At 38.3% G+C, this 25,128-nt stretch overlaps 1 protein-coding gene across 2 annotated transcripts in view; it reads left to right on the top strand.

Moving 5' to 3' along the window:
• The first annotated feature begins 18,380 nt into the window (after window positions 1-18,380).
• The window catches only part of DTNA (dystrobrevin alpha), a 354,043-nt gene continuing 347,295 nt past the window's right edge, over window positions 18,381-25,128 (top strand). The window contains exon 1 of one of the 2 annotated variants that reach the window (XM_055323947.1): window positions 18,381-18,510. The gene's annotated coding sequence lies outside the window, so the exon portion shown is untranslated. Of the gene's footprint in view, window positions 18,511-19,105; window positions 19,165-25,128 lie in introns of those variants that run through there. The other variant, XM_055323949.1, reaches the window with a different exon arrangement.

Raw genomic sequence — 25,128 nt, 5'->3', positions numbered from 1 at the left:
AGTTCCTGTTGAATATGGTTGAGAGATGGGGCTCCCTTCTCCTGCCTAGCCCCCACTAGTGGAACACAAGTTCTGTCTTGAAAGTAGCATCCTGGGAATACTGGAACAACAATTGCCCTCTCTCTGCATCTGTAAAGAGGATGTTTCATGCCAGGAGAGGTTAAGTCAAGAGGTCCCCAGCTTGCTGACCACCACACATGGAGTGCTCAGCTTCTGAAGTGGGTGTGTCAATCAATTCCAACCTTGTTGTTCTACCCTTAGCTCCAGCACCTGGATCAAACATTTTGCCTCTGGGGACAAACAGGCCATAAAATAAATGCATCCCAAAGCAACCGACTTCATTTGCAAGAGTGAAGAAGTTCAAGTCTAAAGGGACTCTGAAAAACTGCAAAAGTTGTGATGAAAGGATATTGGCAGGATATTCAAGATAGAGGCTAACGTGTAGACTGAATGGTTTGTGGTAAAGAACCAGGAAATAGCGCAGCTGGATATAGCCCTTCTGATCTCAGAACAAAAATTAAACAATGACCTCAGAAACTATTTCTTCAAAAGAGCCAAAATTTGATTGGGTATCATTTCTTCTTAAATGTTCAGTAGAATTCTCTAGTGAAACCATCTGAGCCTGGTACCTCCTTCTTCTAGAAAGTTACTAATTATTGATTCAGTTTCTAAGGTAGATACAAGTCTATTCAATTTTCAAATTTTCCGTGCGTCAGTTTTGATAGCTTTATGTCTTCCAAGAAATTGGTCTATTTTACCTAAATTATTGAATTTGTGGTTATATGTCTCTGAGCTATGACCTTCACAACTACATTTCTACAATGAGATCATTCTTGGATCTTCAGCATGGTATTCCTGAAAGTAAAACCTCTAAAAGTGTAGGGTTCCCGTCAAAATGCAACTCCCAAGAATTTCTCACTCTCACCCTAGTCTATATTCAGCCTTTAACAATTCATCAAACCTACCATTTAAATAGTCCTACTAGTTTATGGTTCTAGAGGCTTCTATTCCTCATAAGTAGATCTTGGCTATGACTATATTTGCCTGTCCCTTCAAACTCCAAGCTGATGGGTTTGGCCTGTAACTTCAACTGCCTGACCGGGTCCAAGAAAAGTCATTGATTTTCAATTTTCAGATTTCTTTGATATAAGAACAGAAATGGTAGATTCTAAACTCTATATGTTAGATCTGAAACAGGAAGTGGTCAATTTATTCTTTTTTATTGCTGAGTAGTATTCCATTGTATAAATATACCACAATTTGTTTTTTCCCTTCTCCTGTTGATGGATTTTTAGATTGTTCTGAATTTTTGCCCATTAACAGAGCTTCTATGGACATCCTTTTAACTGGCTTTTGGTGATCATAGTAATCATTATTTCCATAATTCCAGATTCAAACTAACGAATAGATCAGAACAATGCACCTATACAGTAAATGAATCACACATAGTATAACTGACTTTGTGCCTTACTCAGCACTGGTGGGCCTTTCTTTATAGAAAATAGACCTGGATAGAACATCTAACTTGTGTTGGTATTCAGACTGAAGATAATCACTTCTTGTAGCACAAGCCATGAACTCAAGTCCACATAAAATTATCTTTCTTGGGAAACCCTCTTACACTGTTAGTGGGATTGCCAGCTGGTGCAACCACTCTGGAAAACAGTAAGGAGGATCCTCAAGAAGTTAAAAATAGAGTTACCCTCTGACCCAGCAATTGAACTACTTAGGTATTTATCCCAAAAATACAAATGTAGTGATCTAAAGGGGCACCTGCACCCCAATGTTTATAGCAACAATGTCCACAATAGCCAAACTGGAAAGAGTAGAGATGTCCATCAACAGATGAATGGATAAAGAAGATATATTATATATGTATACAATGGAATATTACTCAGTCATCAGAAAGGATGAATACTTCCATTTACATTGACATGGGTATGGCACTGGAAGGTATAATGCTGAATGAAATAAGTCAGTCACAGAAAGACAATTATCATATGGTTTCACTCATATGTGATATATAAGAGAGAATCATAGGGGAAGGGAGGGAGAACTGAATGGGAAGTCATCAGAGAGGGAAACAAACCATGAAGGACTCTTAACCATAACAAAAAAACTGAGTGTTGCTGGCGGGGAGGTGGGTAATTGGGGGATGGATATTAAGGATAGCAAGTGATGTGATGAGCACCCACTAGAATGGGTGTTATATGCAACAGATGAATTACTGAACTCTATATCTGAAACTAATGATGTACTGCATGTTGGCTAACTGAATTAAAAATAATATCTTTATTTTACTAGAACTACATTTCTGTTGAGCTACCATTTGACTTGATGACAGCATATGCAATCTTAGTCAATTCCAAGTAAACTCACACAGTCAATAAAGATTTCATATCCTTACTGGTTCCTTCTTCCCCATTTCTGTCCTGATTCTTAGCTCTGGGGTATTCCATCAGTGGAGAAGTGACATCTGCTCTGTGCTGGAACTTGCTAAGATAGACAATTTCCTTAAGCAGTCTTTACATCATTTGTGCTCTTTCTTTTTGAAAATGTACAAAATATACAAACTTTATAAATGGAAAATATTAACTGCATAAACTATAACAAGTTATTATCAAATATCTACAATTATTTTGTATTTAAAATTTAAATCATAGTACAAAGGTTATCTGGAAAATCATCTCTTCTAACTTCAGCTAGAGCAAATCATCATGAATACCTGCAACTGATTCACTTTATAATAGTGCCACATGCCTAACAAAACATTGTACAACCAATAAAATCATCTGGGATAGATTATTTCAAGGTCACTACAGAATGTGTTTTAATTCTTATTCTTAAAAATGTTAATTTGTATGTGGCAAATTCCACTTATTCTCAGTATAGGGGAGAATAATTCTTTCTCACTATCATCCCTTATTAAAGGCTATTCTCACTAAATATTAGTTGATTTGCTTTTTATAATAAGCTAATCTGCCTCCGTTCCACACACATACACACTAATAAAATTTGAGAGATTTTTAAATGCTGCTTAAAGCCCAGCCTGGGAATTTTTACTGGATTCATCATGATATTAGCAAGGCATAAAGCATGAGCACTTCATTACTGGGATGAGAAAAATCTTAGAGTCAATGAAATGTCAGCTTAGAACTTTTCATTAGCCATTCCACAGAACATGTAGACATTGGGCTTCATTTGAACTTCCTTGATATAGTTTATGATAGTCAAATTTAGTAGATTTTTATCTTTATGAAAATTTATCATAAACTTAGGTAATATGGTAGATAGGAAATGAACTACATAATTTTCAAAATGAGCAGCTTTATGAAATGATTGGTACACTGTTCATTAGATACTAGGAAGTATGAACCTATACTCTTAACGTTCTTAATTTCCTAAAATGGCAAAAGAGGTGAAAGATTGAAATCCATTAATTCTAACACTTCTTTTTAGTCAAAAAGGTTGTACTTTCTACTTAAGTTTATTTCCATGGAAACAGAAGAGAGGGAATGCCCCCATATCTAGGAATATGACCAAAGACATAGGGCCACAAAGTACCTGGGATGTTAAGGAGACAGAAAGTCAAGCAATTTGACTACAGCAAAGGATTTATGTTGGGATTAGTATAAAGTAAAGCTGGAAAGGTAGGTTGGGGGTGGATTATAAGGAGTCTTGAATACTGGGATAAAGAATGTGTATTTTATTATACAAAAGGAATGATCCGGTGTTAACAATTCGGTGTGGATTAAACGAGAGTGAGGCTGTAAGAAGAAAAATTGATGGAGAGGATGTGTTCTAAAATAGGTGTGAGATAACGATGGCTTGAGCAGGGTGATGTCTGTAAGAGTCATAGAATAACCAAAGCATTTGGAAAAAAGAATTGATGAAACTGGCTGATATGACAGAGAGCTAAAGAGAAGAAAGATGCAAAGACAATTCCAATTTAATGTTGGGAGAATTCTATTTCCACTTAGTTCAACATGGAAAGCATTTAGAGAAAATAGAAAATGTGAGTTCAGTTTTAGAGAAGCATAAGTAGATATATAAGAAGAAATGTGCTGTGCAGTGGAATCTGTAGGACTGGCTGAGACAGCAGGGATGGATCCATTTTAATTTTAAATAAAAATTCACTGAAAAAATAGGCAAATAAAATAAAGTTTCCATTTGAACTTTGCATTTGAAAACTGAAGGGACCTAGTCATTCATATTACTATCATGTTTTAAATTTATACTCAAACATATGGGTTAGGTTCTATATTTAGTCATGTCTCTTGTGTGTGTATGATTTGCTAGAATATTATAAGGAATGCCTTTCAATTTGGCTGAGATTAGCTTAATAAATTAAATGTTTATTATTAAAGGGTATTTTTACCATGTAAGTGAATGTTCCCATTCAATACCTCCAATAAAATGTGAAGTATTAGGTTTCCTGGCAAAAGAGATCTCTGGATATACTATGTCTGCATAACATCAAAGTGATTCAAGGTAGTGAAAAAATAATTCTAGGGGCACCAGGGAGGTTCTATGGGTTAAATGTCTGCCTCAGGTCATGATCCTGAAGTTCTGGGATAAAGCTCCTGTTGGGCTCCCTTCTCAGTGGTGAGTCTGCCTCTCCCTCTCCTCCTGCCTCTCCCCCAGCTTGCTCTTGCTTTCTCTTTCTCTTGCTCACTCTACCTCTCAAGTAAATAAATAAAATCTTTGAAGAAAAAAAGAAAAATAATTCTGTTTTATGCAACTTATTGGTTAAATTGCAATCAACACAGTTATTTAATAATTTTTGTAAGTAAAACCACAATATGATGTATCCAAATCAAGAAACAACATTTTTTTTGCATGTTAGAAAGGCTCAAAAATGTTAGTCACGTTATTAACCTAGCCTCAGTTTGTTCATATGTATTAAGTGAGAAACTGAAATGATAGCAAAGTTCCCTTTTAGGTAGTACATTTTATTTATTTACTTACTTTGTTTATTTATTTATTTATTGGTAGTACATTTTATTATATGTAAACACCAAGTCTTGGGATAACAAACAAAAAAATTCTATTATGCAACACGTCAGGTATACTAAAAAATACACCAGAAAGAACAATTGCTAAGGGAACCTAAAATCATGGGATGTTGTGATTGACATTGAGTTAAATTCACTTTACACCAAGCCTTTTTATCCAAGAAGCTTTAAAGAATTCTGTGGTTGCAGTAATTACAATCTTAAAAGGGAGGGAATAAAAGTAAATACTCTAAATCTCATCTCAGTTGACATAGCAAGTCAGTGGTATTATCTAGCAGGTCAAAGTGTGGTCCCTGGATCAGCAGCATAGGCATCACTGGGGATCTTGTTAGAAATGCAAAATCTCAGTTTCTACTCCAAACCTACCGAATCAGAATCCATGTTTTAACAAGATCCCCAGGTGATGCCTGTGTACAGCAAAGTATGAGAAGCACAATGATAGGCCACCCTACTTGGATCTACACCCAGAGAGTGAGCAAATGCATACCATCCACTTATGGAGATCTCACCACTCTCTTACTCATCTACAGTTAATCAAATTTTACAATGTCACTTGCCCTAATGTCATGTACTTCGTGAAAGATATGTGACCCTGAAGAGCTTCTTAACGATAGAAATAGCTTGAATTAGACTTCATTCAAGAGTGATAGAGATCATTTATGGGCACTTCCTCCACTCCAGCCAAGAAGAACTCAGACTTAGTTTAAAATCTGAACAGAGGTCCCTTCATTATCTGCTGCTTCATTCACCAGGGCAAAAATAAAGTCAATCTGGAGAGCTATACAGAAGATGTACACGTTCTTACTCATTTTGCAATAAATGTTCCATTCTTTTGTAGTCTTGCTATAGAAATTGCTTTAAGCCATTCGCAAACGCTATTTCTTGCCTAAGCTTCATTAAGCTTTTTTAATATAGGTTTGCAACAATGCTTGGAAACTAGTAAACCAAACTGACTGCAAAGGGTATTTGTTTTATTTGCTCTGGTAAAGAAAAGAGTGAGGCAAAAAATAAGTAAATAACTAACATTTCTTGAGCATCTACTATGTGGCAAGTACTACACTGAAGTTTTATGTAAAGAACAGGGCTCTCCAAAATGTTAAACTTGAGACCAGCTCTCTAATCATGTAAATGCAGTCTTTGTGTGCTCTGTCACAACTATGAAAACACAGCTTTTTTTAAAAAAAAAAGATTTTATTTATTTATTCATGAGAGATACAGAGAGAGAGAGAGAGAGGCAGAGATGCAGGCAGAGGGAGAAGCAGGCTCCCTGCAGGGAGCCTGATGCAAGACTCAACCCCAGGACCCTGGGATCATGACCTGAGCTGAAGGCAGATGCCGAACCACTGAGCTATCCAGGTGCCCCTAAAAACACAGCTTTTTAAATAACTTCTAAAACCTTATGTATCTAAAACTTTGCTTTATTAGAAACTATTAATATGTCCAAGACTTTCTCATCTCCCCAGTGATACATTACTAAGAAAATACTCTAGAATGGTAGAAATCAGATGACCTTGTTATTTTAATATCCAAAGGGCCTATATTAGATCTTAAACACACCTAGAGACCTTCTCTGGTGATATTATTTATCTGACTGTTGGTCCTGAAAAGTATCTTGGGAACTGTAGTACTTTGCAACTGGTCTCAGTTAACATGCTACTCATTGTACATGCAAGGACTGCTGCATAATAAAACGACCATCTGGGATACCTGGGTGGCTCGGTGGCTGAGCATCTGCCTTTGGCTCAGGTAGTGATTATGGGGTCCTGGGATCTGAGTCCTGCATCTGGCCTACAGGGAGCCTACTCTTCCCTCTACCTATGTCTCTGCCTCTCTCTGTGTGTCTCTTATGAAAATAAATAAAATCTTTAAAAAAAAATCTGAAGGTACTATAAGGTAAAAAAAAAAAAAAGCAGGTGGTTTTTGGAGGAGCTCAATACCTGTACAAAGGAATAACACAAGAGGCCACTTTTTTTACAGCTTAGTCTAAAAGAATGCTTCAGAAGGCACCACACAGAGAGTAGACAAAATTTTCACAGAAAGTTGGCAGACTTTCTGACCCAAAGAAATAGAGGACAGACTTCAAGGAAACCACAACTTCTAGAAAGGGAGGGAATAACTCCCAGAAAGGAGGGAGACAGAGAAAAGGACCCCCAAATCTGTAGAAAAACTGTGCTCAACTATGCAACAGAACCCTAAATCATACACATGTGAGGCACACAGAAGTCAGCTAAGGATGGAAGAACTGAACCTACATTTGAGTTGCTGTAAAAGAGACCAAGTTTGCAGTTTGCATATCCCAAGTTCACTGCCAACCCAAACAAATGAAAAATATCAACACTCTTTGGAAGGACTTAAAAGAAAATATATTCTTCACAAACTCACAGTCACAGGGTCCAGATACCACTCTAGAATTACTTCAAATTCAGAGAACAAAGAATACAGTGATTCATTCTCAAGAGGAAAGACATGGAAACCAACCCCAAAAGGACTCAGGCACTGGGACTAGCAGACAAGAATTTTGAAGGAGTTATTCTAACCATACTTAGTGACATAAGGAAAATATTCTCAGCGAACAAAAGATAGGAAATCTCAAAGAAGTGAAAAAGATACAAAAGAACTGAAGTTAAATTCTCAAACTTAAGAAAATACAATACGTGAAACAAAAACTCATGGTAGATTTAACAACAGAATGGAGATAACCGGCAGACAAGAAAATAAACTGACAAGTATGTGAATATAAATGATCCAATCTGAAGAACAGGTTGCAAAAGTGACGAAGTCTCAGGGTCCTGTGGGACAATATCAAAAGGTTTAACATTGCATCTAATTTAAGTCAAGAAGGAGAGGAGTAAGAGAAAGGGGCAAAAATAATATGAATACGTAATTTCCAAAATTTGGTAAAATATATATATTTAAAGTTTCCACATTCTCAGAAAACTGAAAACAGGAAAGATATGAAGAAAAACACCCATCAGTGCATCAGAGACAAACTGCTGAAAACCAAAGATTCAGAGAAAATCCCAAAGGCAACCAAAAATTCAGAGATAATAAGTATGTGTTGTCATGTTTAAGTCACTAAATGTAGAGGTAATTTGTGCTACATCAATAGATAACTAACACAGCTATTATATTTGGAGGTATCAATATTCTTTCTCTCAAGAATTGACAGCAAATAGAAAGTCAGGATAGAGAAGACTCTAAATATTATCAACACATTTGCCGTAAATGTAATTTAGAGACCACATTGGTCAATAACAGAAGAAAATGAATTATTTTCAAGTGAATATAGATTATTTATTAGGGAGATCATATTTTGGGCCACAAAATAAACCTTCATAAACTTAACAGGATTGAAACCATTCCAAGTATGTTTTCTGTCCACAATGGGATTAAATGAGAAACCGACAATAGAACAATGTCTAGAAACACCCATTCCAGACATTAAAATCACACTTTTAAATAAAATGGATCAAAAAAGACAACACTGGGAAAATTAAGGAAAAAAATTAACTGATTATAAGTGAAAAGCTGGACATCAAACTATGTGAGATGCAGCTAAAGCAGTGCTTAGAGAGAAAATTATCACATTAAATTCTAGTAGAAGGGTCTCAAATCAATAATCTAAATTTCCATCATAAGAAACTAGAAAATGAAGAGTCAATTAAACCATGAGTGAGCACAAAGAAGGAATAAAGAGTGAAATCAATAAAATAAATAAACAAACAAGATCACTCCAAAAGAGACACTGAATAAAACCAAAAGCTGATTTTTTTTTTGAATGGGTAAATAAAATAGATAACCTCTTTAAGACTTACCAAGTATTTACCAAAGAGAAATGAAAATATAGATTCCCCCAAAATAAGACCAATCAGGCATATTTACTCAAGAGATAAAAATATAGACCCTCAAAAATACTTGGGCAAATGCATTCATAGCAGCTTTATTCATAAGTAATCAAACACTGTAAACAACTCAGATGTCTATCAACAGGGGAATAAATTTTTTTAAAAATGATATATTTATGCAATGGACTAGAACTCTGCCATAAAAGAATCCACTCGATGCACACAATGAACATTGGTTCTAATGAATCTCATGGATACAGCCCTGAGCTAAAAAAGAAACACAAAATCATATATACTCTGGGATTCCATTTATATGAAGTCCTAGAACAAACAAATTGAAATAATGGTGATAGAGATCAGAAGAGGGATTGTCTTTGGGTGGAGAAAGCAGGGCAGTATTTACAAGAAAGGGATGAAGGTGAGTATCCTTGGTGCCCTGTGCTTTGATCCACATGGGTGGGTTCCAGGGGTTTTTACATCTAAGTCATCAGACTGCTGATTGAGAGAGAGAGAGAGAGAGAAAGAAAGACTAATCATAGAGACAGGGGACTGGAAGAGAAAGAATACAATTAAAAAAAAAAAGGAAGAAAGAAAGAAAAAAAAAAGCTTCCCAGGATCTTGGGGGAAGAAACTAATCTGGACCACAAAGAAAGCATAGAAGACTTGCAAAGTAAGACCTGATTTGGAAAACACAGAAGCAAACACTAGGATGAGAAGGAACCGTCTCTAGAGAACAGACTAGGAGTCTCCAGGGATGAACAGTTTTTAAGTTATTAACTAGGTCTGAACACTTGATCTTGTAATTGTTTGTGTGTGTGACGTCTATTTTATAAATAGTCACACTGGCTTGAGGTATGTACATGTGCAATGAGAGCCAAGTTAAGATTTGTAAAGCCCTCTCCTCCCCAGATAATATTATGGTATTCCACACTATCTACCCCCATTATGTAATTCTAAATTAAAATTGTATAGCCATGGGCTGAAATATTTATGGATGAATATATATGACATCTAGGATGTGCTTCAAAATACTCTGGGTGGAGAGATGAAGGGGTATGTGGAACAGTCTGGTTATGAGTTAATAGTGACGACAGCTGGGTAATGGGTACTATTATGTATGTTGGAAAGACAGTTAAAGAAAACTGTAGCAACCATAAATTAAGAGTGCTAAAGTCAGCTTAGTTTTTATTTATTTTTCATGATAACTAATTTGAAGCTTGAAAAAAAATCTTTCAACTCTTTTAGTGCCCCTGTTGCTAATGTTAAAAGCCCACACAGCCTTTGCCTACCAAAGGAGCCCATGCTGACTGGGCTGAGGGTTGCAGCTCCTGATTGTCTCAGAGTGGTTTCACAGGTTAAAGGGCCCTCAGGGGAAGGGCAAATAAAAGCTAAGAGAAGGAGCCAATTTTTTGTCATTGACTAGTAAGAAGCATCACAGAAGACAGGAGAAAGAACCAGCAATGTTTTCAACATCAGATGAGGGGGGATGGAGCAATGGAACAGTCCCTAATGTATTTCGTTTTTCTATTTAGGATATGAATAAAATTATAATTGAGCTGTTTTTGTTGTAGAAATAAAAACTGAGATATTAAATTTGAATTTCCTAAAATCTATTGATTATAGATTATAGCTCTTCGATCTAGTCTATTGTTAAATGTGTTTGATCTATAATTAGGCAATTGATACATATTTTTCAGTTGTTGAAATATTGTTTTCTTTGAACAAATATAAGCCATTCTGCAGCATGATGAACATTAATTCTTAAAAAAGGAGTTTGCTTAAATTTTTAGATTATCAAAAATTTACAACACTGAGAAAAAATACCAAAGAAAGAAAATCTTTTATACTTCAATGCCTCCAAATTCATTTCGTATAATTTCTTAAAGTAAGAAATAAAAGTATATTAGCCTAAATAAATGATACTACAGTAATCCTATCTGGTTAAGGTAGAAACTGAAGATATCGTAGGTAGTAATTATTCTTGCAACTAAACAGCAAATTGATTTTGATTTATTTACTTATAAACATAGAAGTATTTATTTCTATATTTACATATACTTATTTACTTATAAATTATAAATTTATTTATTTACTTATAAGTATAGAAGGACGACTTCTATTATCAAACTTTGAATCATTATTATAAAAAATTAATGCTGTACTAGGAACATATATTTAAAGATTTGGAAATGTACGCAGATTAATAATAAATAGAGAAGACATTACTCTTTCATATTTTGGGCAACATCACATCAAAACAGTAAACCATTTTCAGTTAATCAACAAAGCAATCAGCAAATATTTTCTGAATAACTATAAGATGCTGCAAAATGTACAAGAGATGCATATGATAAGGAGTTCACAATCCTGATGAAGGAGTACGCAATCCTAATGTCTGATATACATGAAATGTCTAGCTAACAACACAAGATAGTGTTTCCAAAACTAAGTCTTTCTTTTAAAAAAATAAAGCTTTTATTTATGTATTCATGAGAGACAGAGGGAGAGAAGCAGAGACATAGGCAGAGGGAGAAGCAGGCTCCCCAAGGGGAGCCTGAGGCGGGACTTGATCCCAGGACCCCTGGATCACAACCTGAACCAAAGGCAGACACTCAACAACTGAGCCACTCAAGTACCCCAAAACTCAGTCCTTCATATGAGTTCTGGAAGAACAGGTAAACTGAGCTGGAGAATGCACTTTGATGATAGTAACAAAAGGACAGAGCATGTGGAAGAGAATACTTTATGTATGGCCTGCATACAATCCTGAAAGTCTTCTCTCCTATAAAATAAGTTGTTTCTACTTGCTTTGAAATCAAAACCAGATGATCTTAAAATACCCACTTTTTCCTTTAATGTAAACTACAAAATATGTTTTAAATGCTCTCTCTTCTAAATATTTAAGACACAGATATAGACAAGTAGAGTTAAATTGAAGAAACATCATAACAAAGAGAAATATACTGCACTGGTATTGATTATTAGATTTAAATGAGTATCTTTACATGTATATAATTCTGTCATCCTCCAATTTTTTTGGTTTGTTTTAAACATACAAAAAAAAAGCTGTACATATTCCAGTAACGAAAGCAAGCCACACGGGGTAGTCACTTCAGCTTGTTCATAGAAAATGTACCCAAAAAACGCTGTCAAAGGTATTTACAAGGCTACAAGAATTATTTCTACATGTTGCATAATGCCAGAAGTAAAATCGAATTTTCCTCACCATCATCCTCATCTTATTTTCCAAGTACCTCCTATATGAAATAAACATGCTTGATTCTCTAGAGAGGAGAAAAAAAAAGATTTTTTTTATCATGGCCCTTGTCCTTGAGAATCTTAAAATGCTGTATGAGCTATGGGCAAATAAAAAAAAAAGGACAATTTCAAAATCAGGAAATTTTCACGTATATCTACTGGACAGCGCAGACAATGCTGGCAATAGATCAGGGTACAAAATAAGCCTTCTGGTTATGATAAAACATGTAAAATGCCCTCCATTTCTGTTCCTTTCAGTCTAGCTGATTGACATAAAAAAGAGGAAAGTAAGACCCATATGTAAATGGAGAAGCATTGAAACCATGGAAGATGTTCAAGCTGATTTGGTGAAGCAGCTCAGGGACAAAGGAGAAAGAACAGGGGTGAATCACCCATGATAATTGTGACACAAATAAAAGATAAGCATCTTAATTAACAAAGAAAATTCTCATGCCAGTGGTATATATTATTACCTCCTAGGAATGCACTTTGAACTATCTCAAAATGTACCCCCTCAAGGGCAAAATACCTTTATTTCCAATAATAAATCTTAATTATGGATCCACCCAAATATCTGTCATACAATTTAAAGATTACAATTGGGTTCGTTTACATTCATCCCCCAACCTTTTTTTTTTTTTTAATTTGGTTTTTCATAAAAGACAAGGCTTTGCAGCATCAAATAAAATATATAGTATTTACTACAGGGGTTAACTTTTAAATTAAAACATGTGCTTTTTAACATGCTTCTTAATGGTCTACAGGAGATTTGGGCTGTGTCTAAAGGATATGTCAAGAATCATTTTAGTGGGAAATAATTGAGTTGGGCAAACTGATTTCACATAAATAAAATTGTTTTGACTATGCTTTTCACTCTGTAACAGGTTTTTTTTTTGTATTGTTAAAAACATAAGGTTTTATTTATAAATTACCAAGGAAAAATTTGACATTTCCCTAAGATAATGTGGATAGCTATTCATATAAGTCATCTTCAATAAACAGCAGGGTTTTTTTTGTCCTTAATTATTTGGATTGATCATCTACACTGACCGAGTTTATTTGTTATTGATGTTCTGATGTATTCAATACATGGCTACCTGTGTCAAGATATTTTGTATTCTTGGCCAAAACAAAACCGAAAACGTTCAGCTTCAAAGCAATTAAACACTGGGCAAAAACACTTTTAGCAGCAAAATGAGTAGATTAGAAGCACCTTCTAAAGGCTATGCTCTCTAGCTGGCCTTTTTTCCACTGTCTCTACTGGGATAGTACACTTAAGTTTCATCTAAAACATCTGTGTTTTGTTTATGGCCCACTGAGAAAAAATTCCCCCAGGAGTAAAGGGTGCACCGGTGTGGTGCCATTGAGAGATGTAAACCACCCTAATGTGTGGTTAATGAATTGCCATTACAAAGTGGAATCACAGCTATTTAAAATGGCATCAGATTTGTTCACTCTAACAGGAGGAGACAAAATACACTTGACCACTTGCACCTGTTCTTTACGCTGTGTTCTTTCCTCAGTCTGAGGAGCATGTAGAGACTGCAAACACCATTTCTCCTGAGGATGTTAGATCTACAGAGGAGACACTGGCTGAACACCATCGTAGGTACTGCCAGGAGCAGCTGAGTTATGCGGCACTGCCCTGGGCACAGGAGGCTCCAGTACAAGTGGGGGTGGGGGCAGGGAGCATAGGCAGGATGAAAGGAAGAACACCTCTGCTTTCCCAGATTTGCAATTACTCCCTAACAGCTGACAGGACCATGCCTCAATGCAGAATTTCTCAAGCAGATGGATACTAACTTTAACTATATAAATATGCATCTTGAAGTGACGCATAAGGAGACTGAATGAACATCCTTGGAGTATATTAATATACATAGTTACAATCCCCCCAAATTTTCATGAATGCTTGGGACACAATATGTATGTCTCAGTGGAGGTCAGAAGATGATGTTCTGTTTGAAGCTGCTGAGCTCCAAAATGGGAGTATCTTGAAAAGCTGGAGAACAGCAAAGGGTTCTGACTATTTTTGTGAGACAGAGAGAAGGCAGGGCTTCTGTAGGAAGAGGGAGGACATTGAAAAAAAAATGGACAGGAATGAAATTTGCCTCCTTCATAATTCTGCCCAGGGTCACCTTTGCCTCAAAATTGATAGCTCTCGGGGATCCCTGGGTGGCTCAGCAGTTTAGCACCTGCCTTTGGCCCAGGGCCTGATCCTGGAGTCCCAGGATCAAGTCCCACATCAGGCTCCCTGCGTGGAGCCTGCTTCTCCCTCTGCCTGTGTGTCTCTCTCTCTCTCCCTCTCTGTGTCTATCGTGAATAAATAAATAAAATCTTAAAAAAAAAAGTATAAAAATTTGGTAGCTCTCACACACACAAAAAAAGCCAACGATAACCTAACCATCAACTGTCGCTCAGTCGATCCATCTTCTCGACCTGTGTTGTACTGCTAATGTACTTTTCAGTTTTGAAAGCTTATCAGTTTCTTAGGGGAAGCATAATCTATGGATATTCTGTGTTTTCCAAGCCCCCATCTTGTCCTACAGTCCACATCTATTTCAGTCCACACCCAAGGGTATAAGAGTTTCTAACTGGTAAAACAGTAGTGTCTTTACTTCAAAAATTTTGAATCCATCTTCTTTTATACTCTTGTCATTCAAGTCCTTTAAATACTCCAAAATTATTAGTTCCTCATGCCCTAAAACTATGACCAGCTAATCACCCTGATTTGACCTATAACACATGCATACTCTATATATCACTATGTCTATGAAACACATACACGCTCACATAGTTTCATCATAGCATAGTGAACGCTGTGATTGTACCTATGGCCATTCTCATTTTAATTACAATCTATTTTAAAAATCAAGATACTGTAAGTGCAAAATAGTAAAGATCAGATATTTATTTCCCTTGGTCAGGAGCCTACATTAGTATGAAGCACAAATCCATGGGCACAGCCATATTAAAAGTATTTTTCCCCAGGAAGCCTGGGTGGCTCAGCGGTTTAGCGCTGCCTTCAGTCCAGGGACTGATCTTGTGACCAGGGATCGGGTCCCATGTCGGGCTCGTTACATGGAGCCTGCTTCTCCCTCTGCCTGTGTCTCTGCCTCTCTCTCTCTCTGTGTGTGTGTGTCTCTCATGAATAAATAAATAAAATCTAAATAAATAAATAAATAAATAAATAAATAAATAAATAAATAAATAGATAGATATTTTTTTAAAAAAGTATTTTTCCCTAAATGAAGGTTCTCGGGCACAAACTGCTAGTGATTGGTGAGCCACTGAAGTTGTAATGCATTTCCAAAATATATGCTATAATCATCAACCCTAAATATATCTCTAATTAAAACAAATCCTGCCATGAGTATGAAGATCAAAAGGAAAGTGCTCTTGATATATTGCTGTTCAATTTAGGCCTCCACCTCTTGTGCAGAAATCTCCCAGAGATACTGCAAATCCATTAGAGTCTGTTACATGCTAAAGCTTCTAGTTTAACTCCAATCGCCTGTGTAAAATCCTGGATTATAAATCACGCTGCGATCTATGCCCAGGAACCATCTAGTTGTATTGCTTATCGGAAGGGTTGGAGGAGGGTATATGGAGCAACATCTTGAGGGTTGACGGATCAGAAAATATAAATGATATTTCCAAAACAATGAGTGAAAATTCTCAGCACTTCTCCATTTGATATGCAGAAAATGAGGGAGAATCATTATATTCCCTTAAAATAAAGCCTACAAAAGTGCCTCCCTCTAATTATTGTTTTGCTCAATAGAGACTGTATGAAAAGCTTTTTGAAACACCTGAGGTACTTTAAAAATATGAGATATTGTTACTACCAGTATTGTACTCTAAATATAGCAAGTATAACTCTTCAATGCTCCACTTTAATATACCTGCATCTTTGGTTTTCCATTTAGCTCCCTGACTTTCAGTGTTAATTTCTTCTTAAAATATTACTTATACTCAGCTATTTGATCCCATTGTCATTTTTCTTATTATGTTATACTGATAAGTCTGTTATTTCTTCTACTGGATCCTATCCTCGAATCCACTTTTTAAAAAATCCACTCAATTGTAAAAATTGAGAACACTCAAGGCAGCCTCTACAGAACTGACACCATTAATTCCTATAAGCTTATCAAAAGATATTGTTATCAGACATTATCTGCTTATAAGGAATTATGAGCTTATAATTCCTATAAGCTTATCAAAAGATACTGTCTGATAACAATAAGAAAGTCTGTCATTTCCTAAATTTGATTTCCATGCAGCAAAATTTAGAATATCTTAGCTATTACTTGAAAGTTGATTCTTTTTCTTCTTCTCTTCTCCTTCTAATAATTAATTAATTAATTAATTCCCTTTATTCTTCCCTCCCCATCCACTTTCACTGCTTAGTCTTCTGCCTTCTTCTTGTCCCATTCTCCCTTTCACATCATTTCTCTTGGGAGTATTAGAAGGCTGGCTAGCTGCTGCATTTTCTGATATAGACCAGAGCAAAAGCTACCCAAGAGTGACTTGTGAGAACCTGCACAGTATTAAAAAAGAAATCCCCATTTAGTGTTTATGTAGGGTGCACATAGAGGAGAAGGGCAACATTAACATATTACCTTGGGGATCAAAGACAGACTGAGGGGCACCTGGGTGGGTCAGTGGTTGAGCGTCTGCCTTTGACTCAGGTGGTGATCCCAGAGTCCTGGGATTGAGTCTTGCATCTGGCTCCACAAGGGGAGACTGCTTCTCCCTCTGCCTCTCTCATGAATAAATAAATCTTAAAAAAAAGAGAGACTGAATTATGGGGCACAGAGACAAATGAAATCATTTCAATATGGAATGGAAAGTAAGTAGTAAAAAGGAGTGTCGCTTTGTACTTGCTTTGTGATACTTCGCCAAGTAATACCAAAAACAACAAAGTGTTTCATCTGTAAATCATTGTGTGTGTGTGTGTGTGTGTGTGTGTGTGTATATATATATATATATATATATATATATATATATATATATATATATATATTAGGAACAACTAGATGTAAACTAATGGGGGGCAGGTTCCATGTTTCGAACTTCTCTCTATCCTCCAAAACACACTGCAGCTCCTCATATATCTGGCACTTAAAAATAGTTTGAGTGAAGTATAGCAAATCACTATGAAACTGGTGTCTATTGCCCCAAAATTGACTATCATTGCTTCATACCATGTAAAGGGTTTAAACAATGCAAATGAATAGAAATTTACACACAGATGCATGGACATATAATACACATAGCCCCCAAAAGAGAATCATATGAAACCATGAAATTGAAGATATATACAAATAAATACACAAGAGAAAAATTATATAGAAAACATATCCATGTAGAAAAATCCATTAATTTGCAAGATAGTCGGTAACTTAAAAATAATGAAGAGTATCTTTATTATTTTCAGCAATCTAAGTTTCCAGGAATTGGTGACAGTGAACGAGCAACCTGTGAGTAGCTGTGCAAATAATATTTATAGTGAGATATTGACTTACGTGTACCTGGATAAGTCATGTTATCTGACTTAGTTAGGCTTCATGCTTCCGTATCTGAGGTGACAACACTATTTGCCTTCTCATCCACCTCCTCTGCAAAGATGCTCTGCAAATAAATGAGGTAATGTTTGGGAAATGTTTGCAGCTTGGGAAGGAAACCCACTGCATACATCTCAGGTGTTATTACTCTTCCATATTCAAGCCTGGCCTATTATTTTTATCTTAAATTGAAATGGCACTGTTTGAGTTCTTGGGTTCTGACCAAAATCTGGGTCAACATGAGAGGATGATTATTTTTAATTTTAATTCTGAGGCTCTGTTCGAATCCCTTGCACGTGTGAGGGAAAACTGTAGCAAATAAACAAAGCACATCAATCAAGCTATGAAAGAGAAAAATCTCTATTCAGAAGGATTTTCTTTCTTTCTTTTTTTTTTTTTTTTTTCAATGAAGAGCATGAACACTGTATTTCCCCGGAGGAATATTTCGGTCCAGGAAGGAGGATAGTGCATGCAGTGTGTGTGTGTGTGTGTGTGTGTGTATGCGTGTGTGTGTGCGTGTGTGTGTGTGTGTGTGTGTGTGTGTGTGTGTGTGCTGTGCGTGCGCGCCCGCGGAGAGAGGGGCGGGGGAGGCGGATGAGGAGGATGAGATCATAGTTTCAGGATCCTCAGGAAACCCTGGTACTGGCAGCAGCCAGCCTCTGCTGTGCCCACATGACCCACAACTCTGGCAGCGGACCCGGCACTTCCAACATTATTAAATAATAAGAAAGCGGCTCCTACTCCATGCCCAAACCTCCCTACAGACCAATGGACACCTTCTAAGAGTTTGGCGAGTCGGTGACTGAGGCGCCCGTCCATTCCAAGGTGTGTGCAAGGCGTTTTCCTCCCCGGCAGCTCCGGGATGGGGGAGGGCGCGGGGGTGGAGGGGGTCGGGGTGCATGGGGGCCGGGCGGGGAGTGGGCGCCGGCCGGGCCGCGCGGTGCCGCGGAGCGGGCGATGCTCAGGACGCGCCGCCCCGGCTGCGCAGGGACCGCAGCCGCCCACGGCGCCGGGTCGGCGGCCCGAGCAAGGGCAGGCGCGGCGCGCCGGCGAAGTCCAGAGTGGAGGCGGGCGGCGGGCGGCGGGCGCGGGCGCGGGCCGGGGCGGGGAATCGCCCCAACGCCCACTCGCGGGGTTCCCACCTGTGCGCGGGCGCCGGCCGCCGCGAGCGCCAAGCATGTGCGGGCGCCGCAGCCAGGACTGCGGCGCGGCGCCTCCCCGGTGGCGGGCGGCGGGCGGCGGGCGGCGCCTCGGGCCCGCGGGGCGGCGGTAGCGGCTGCTGCAGGATGGCCGGCCCGGGGGCGCGGGGCCGCGGGGCCGCGCAGGTAAAGCTCGGCCGCCCGCGGAGGCCCGGCCGTGCCGCAGCCCCCGCTGGCGCCGCGGGTCGAGTCGTTTTTGTGGTCGGTGCCGCGCTCCCGGTGGTCGTCGCGGGCCGAGCTCCATTAGGGATGGCACTCACGTTGGGGAGCAGGCCGGGAGGTACCGTGCGGCCGGGAGGGCGGCGCTGGGTCCCTCGCAGCCCGCGGCGTCTGCGCGTGTTGCAGTGCGCTGCGGTGCGCGGGCGGATGCCGAGCGGGAGTGGGCGCGCGCGGCGCTGGGCGGGGGGCCGGGCGGGGGGCCGGGGGCGCGGGAGGGGGCCGGGGGGGGCCGGGGGGGGCCGGGGGGGCTCGGCGTTTGTAGCCTGTTGCCCATTTTGGAGTTTTCCGCTGGACAGAGGGCGGGCGGGAGGAGGGACCTTCTGGTGCCCGGAGTGGGAGATGGAGACGTGTCTGTCAAAGGACCAAAGCCAAGGAGAGAAGCGGGGTGGCCCGACGGCGGTGCTGGGCTCACTGGTACCATTCCTGGGACTCGGTAGTAGAACTTTGCTCTTTGGCTGGTTTGGGGAAATGGCTTTGAGAAGAGGAGTGTGGAACTTGGCGGGGGTGGGGGGGTGGGGGGGCCGGCGGAATGCAGAGAAGCTTACCACCCTTAGGTTCGTTATTGCCCTGAAAAATGGGTCTTTGGAGTTCATGTTTACATTCAAGTTTTCCATTAGGGTCACTTGGTATTAATGTGTTTGTGTTTCCTTTTGAACGCACTTGTATTGTTCAAGTGTGCATAGTTACTGATTTCTTTAAAAAAAAATGTACTTATTTTGCTTATTCCAAAGGTAGAAACTTCAGAACTAAGATAAAAAGCTCTCCGTATGTTCCAGGCACAGTTCTGTGTGTTTTCACTCAGTTAATTCTTACAGCAACATCAGGGGTGGTTAATAATATTATCCACCTTTTTTTTTACAGGTGAGGAAATCCAGACACAGGTGAAATAACTTATACAAAGTAGAACAGTTATTAAACATTAGAGCCCAATTGAGCACTCGGTGCACCCTTAAGCAACTCAGGTGTTTATTTATCTCAAGGGCACCTCATTGTGCCTAAAGTCTTCTATGCTTCATATATATATATATATATATATATATATATACATATATATATATATATTTAATATTTTATTTATTCATGAGAGACACAGAAAGAGAGAGGCACAGACATAGGCCGAGGGAGAAGCAGGCTCCATGCAGGGAGCCCGATGTGGGACTCGATCCCTGGTCTCCAGGATCACGCCCTGGGCCAAAGGCAGACTCTCAACCGCTGAGCCACCCAGGCACCCCTATGCTTCATATATTGACCACATTTCTCTACCAAAATGACGTCTTAACAACCGCGTTGAACACAATGAAGATTTTCTGATTTTTAGCACTATACCTATAGCAAACATCCTTTGAGTACTTTTTTTTTTTTCGTACAAGTTTTTTGTGTTGTTGTTTTTTTTTTTTATTTTATAAATTAATTTGTATTGGTGTTCAATTTACCAACATACAGAATAACACCCAGTGCTCATCCCGTCAAGTGTCCCCCTCCGTGCCCGTCACCCATTCACCCCCACCCCCCGCCCTCCTCCCCTTCCACCACCCCTAGTTCGTTTCCCAGAGTTAGGAGTCTTTATGTTCTGTGAGTACTTTTGTCACAACCACGTTTCCTACAACAATTTTAAACCAAAGTAGCATTTGTCAGTCAAGATTTTTCAGCCAAGTAAGTTAGCACAAAGCAGATGGCTGAATTGACCTATTAGTTTGCACTTAATTTTAAACCAAGGTATTAGTCTTTACTCAAAACATGGCCATCATTTTCCTCAGAACACCAGAAGCTTTGAGCAAGTTTAATCATCTTTAATCCAATCACTCTGACTAGAGGTTAAGCAGTTTTAAAAGAAGAATTTTGTGATTCTCTTTCAACTGTCCGTGATTAAAAGGTTATGTTTTGAGGGTGTGCCTATATGTCTATACCTTTTAGCCAGTTGTACGTGCTTTGTACAAAGTTTGTAGCAATGAAGACTGAAATCAAAATTTCTCATTAGTTCTAAGTTGAAATACTTTTAAAATTTTGACTTGCTTTAAATGAACCATGATGTGAAGAAAGGTCTCGGTGGGATGAACTCCCAACTGCATAAATTTAGAGAATTGCTCTTCATTTGAGCTTATCGTGAAGCTCTCATAATATTCATTTTATTGGATGGATGTCTCTCTTAAGTCTTCCATCTATTATTTCCTCAAGTAAATTTAATTGCTCCTTCACATAACCAATTTCAAATTATTTTGACATTCATAGACTTCCTTAATTCTTGTCTCTCAGTTTAATTAAATTCAACATACATATTTCAAACCCACAAGCATTCAAAATTATAAGTGAAAAGACTAGAATGCTACATGGACACATGTTCTTTGGATATGAAAAAAAAAAGCATCCCATTCTTCAGTGGTTAACCTCCTCCATACCCCAAATTATGGCTTCAACTTTATTTTGGGATACCAGAGTGCAGTGCTGTGGTCAAAATAGTTGCAAGCCATGAGACACAGTGTTTTTGATACTGAAATTGAATTTAAATCTTCCAGGTCTATTTATATGAAATGTTGATTGTTATTAAGGCATACATTTTGTAATACGTAGGTATGTCCTTTCTTACCTGACTCAGAATTGTTCCAGTGTTCTAGCTTGTTACTTATTTTAGAGAAAGCATTCCCTTCCTTCTTTGACCTCACGTGGTAGATATGACATGACTTTGTCCTTTCAAGTCCCACACCACCAGTTTTGGGAGAATTATAATGTCTCTGCTTCCTTAGAGCCCCAGTGTTTCAGGAGGTAGATGGGGAGCTGGGGATCAGTAATGAGCAGAGAGATGAGTGAGCCCTGCCAACACAGAGGGTCAGATTTTAATAAAATAAGTATACACATAAGTGTTTATTTATGCAAATCGAGGTAAGTTCTCTGAAAGAAAGAATTCTTTAAGAATGCGTAATAAAGGATTCTGCAGTGTCTTAGACACGGAGGTCAGAACGGGATGCCCAAGCAGTCACATATTTGTGGAGGAATGACATGTGAGGAGGTGTTTACTAAGTCAGCTGTCTTCTTAAATGCTTTCATAAATATTTTCTGAATCAGAGACCTTTGTCTCATTCTGCTTATCGCTACACTTCTTTATTCACCAGGAGCCATACTATTTACTTTCATTATTCACCTAGGGACATGGGGGAGATTTGCTATCAATACCTTTAAAAGCATGTAGAGCATGTGCCACCCTTATCTGGTTCGTAACGTATGTACAGAAAGTTATTTAAGTTTAGCGAAATATAATCATTTTCTCTCTTTACCTTAACTACTGTTGACTTTTAAAAAGTAGTTGTGTGTGTGCGTGTGTGTGGTTGTTGTTAAAGTGGCAGATGGTGCAAAATAGAAATGCAATTGATTCATCACACAGTGCCTAAGATTCTATAAAGTGTCTAAGGGCAGGGAAGAGGCCCCAAAGTAGGGTATTGATAATGATACTCATCATTAAGTGATGAATATGCTGGGAACATATGTATTAACAATTTATAGTAATAACTAAATTTATTGAATATGTACTGTGGGGTGGGTATTCTGTGGGCTATAGATAAATTAAGTATTCTTCACAATAGTATAGAGGTCTGTATGCATTACCCACATCCCCATTTTGTAGAATGGGAACTGAAACATGAAAAGAACAATAATCTTGACCACTGTCACATAGGTAGAGATAAACCCGAAATTCAAGTATTCTGATATTGTAGTACACACTGTTAACTGTTGATGCGTAGCACCCAGTTCATAATTTTACTAATGTGTTAAATTCCCACCTCCTAATTTGGTCCTTTGGTTACTTTTCCCTTAGTAAAAATCAGTGGGGAAAAAAATAGAACTTCCTTTAGGGCAATGGTTTTTGCCCAATATTTTATGGCAAAATATACATAAAGAAGAGATCTATGAATTCCTAGACAAAGATTAGAGACGACTAAATTATGAGAAATTTTTCATTACATATTTTTTTTAGATTCAAAAGTAGTCATCTGAGCAGCATTTGAAACTATTGAAATTTTTATCATCAAGGATATGTACTTTAGCATTTCAAATAATTAGGGAAATACCTTTATTTTTTTTAAGATTTTATTTATTCATTCATGAGATACAAAGAGAGAGAGACAGAGACACAGGCAGAGGGAGAAGCAGGCTTCATGCAGGGAGCCTGACGTGGGACTCAATCCTGGGTCTCCAGGATCAGGCCCCGGGCTGAAGGCTGCGCTAAACCACTGAGCCACCCGGGCTGGCCATGGGAAATACCTTTAACACCTGGAAGTTCTATGACCATTAATAAACAAGAATTTTTAGCCACCTGTTTCACCTACCCCCCAGTGTCTGTCCAGAATATGTACTGCAAAGAAGATACAAAGTATGACATGAAAACACCTGTTGAGTTGTCTTGGTATTATTGAAGATCCTGTTAATTTTTACATTGGGATCTTCTGACATGACTCATAGTAATTGTTATGATAAAAATTTAGTAGTTTTGAATATTATTCAAATAATGCTAATCTAAGACACATGGGATATGTTATTAGCAAAGTGAAGCACTAATTGGTTAAGTGTGCTAATGCATGTAAAGATCTTTGCACAGTGTCTGAAAATGTTAGCCAATGTTATTTCTCCCTGAATATGATGGGCAATATGTAGCTGATCCGATTAATGTTAGCAGTAACCATGAATCACAATTTGTACATATAGCACATGTACAGGTGTGTGTGTGACTCCTTTCTTTGAAACTGTTGGAAATGCTTAAGGCAGTGCGTACATTTTCTGCAACTCATGTATCCCTATAAGAAATGTGATACATCATTTCTTTATATGCTTAGTTTCATGCAAAGCTTGATTTCATGGAATAATTAGTAAACTATTGCTCTAATTTATTCCGTAAGAAAGAGCTGCAAGACTTGATTTGATTTTGTGTGTGTGTGTGTGTGTGTGTGTGTGTGTGTGTGGTGTTACCAGAGTGGAGGATGACATTGAGTGTACCAATGAACAGTTCATTAGAGTTTACAATCTGATGTCATAATATAGTGTCCTATTGCAGAAAGTTTTGTATGTTTGATGTAAATGTAAAATACATTAACCAGTTATTATTGGTTAGGTTAGGCAATCATAACAAACAACTTTATTTATTTTATTTATTTATTCATGAGAGACGCAGGGATCGAGAGAGAGAGAGGCAGAGGTAGAGACACAGGCAAAGGGAGAAGCAGGCTCCATGCAGGGAGCCTGACATGGGACTCAATTCTGGGTCTCCAGGATCATGCCCTGGGCTAAAGGCAGCGCTAAACCGCTGAGCCACCTGGGCTGCTCAACAAACAACTTTAAAGTCTCAGTGACTGAGATAAATAAAGGTTTATTTCTTGCTAATGCTATGTGCCTATATTGGTCAATAAGACTGTATTCTATATCCCCCCTCTCTTAGAGATTCATGCTAATAAAGCTGCTGTCTTCCAAAGATCCTCATCTCTCATTAGGCACATGGGAACATGGTGAATCACCTACAAGTTTTTAAATGTTTCTACCAGCAAGCAAGACTTGCCACTTTTACGTATTTCATTGGCCAAAGGAAATTATACAGCCATTCTTAACCGGAAAATGGAAGAGAGGGGCAATACAATCCTATGCCCGATGGAAGAACAGTGCAATGATAGTGAACACATTATGATTACCATATAAAATTAGCCAGTTTCCTTCAATAGTTTTATCACCTAAAAATGACTTATGTCTTAATGTAAAGTAGAATCAACAATAATTATGTTTTAGAATTCAGCATAGAAAGGTAATTTCTACATAACATCATCAGCAAAGAAAACAGACTAAACTTCTGAAATGAATGATATCCCCTTTTTCTCTGGGAGTGTATTTAGTCAAGGAATGATCATAAAGCTATGGTTTATTTTAAATTAATGCATGATTTAAACTATTTGACAGCAAGCACAAGCCAAGAACAGTGCCAATGCCACATACATCACCCAGCCTCTGGTTTCTGAACTGATCTGATAGTATCAACATGGTAGAAAAAAGA

This window comes from Nyctereutes procyonoides, unplaced genomic scaffold, assembly GCF_905146905.1.
Source record: "Nyctereutes procyonoides isolate TBG_1078 unplaced genomic scaffold, NYPRO_anot_genome, whole genome shotgun sequence".
NCBI lineage: Eukaryota > Metazoa > Chordata > Mammalia > Carnivora > Canidae > Nyctereutes > Nyctereutes procyonoides.
The sequence above is the reverse complement of the archived record's forward strand: the minus strand, read 5'-3'. Positions and strand labels throughout refer to the sequence as shown.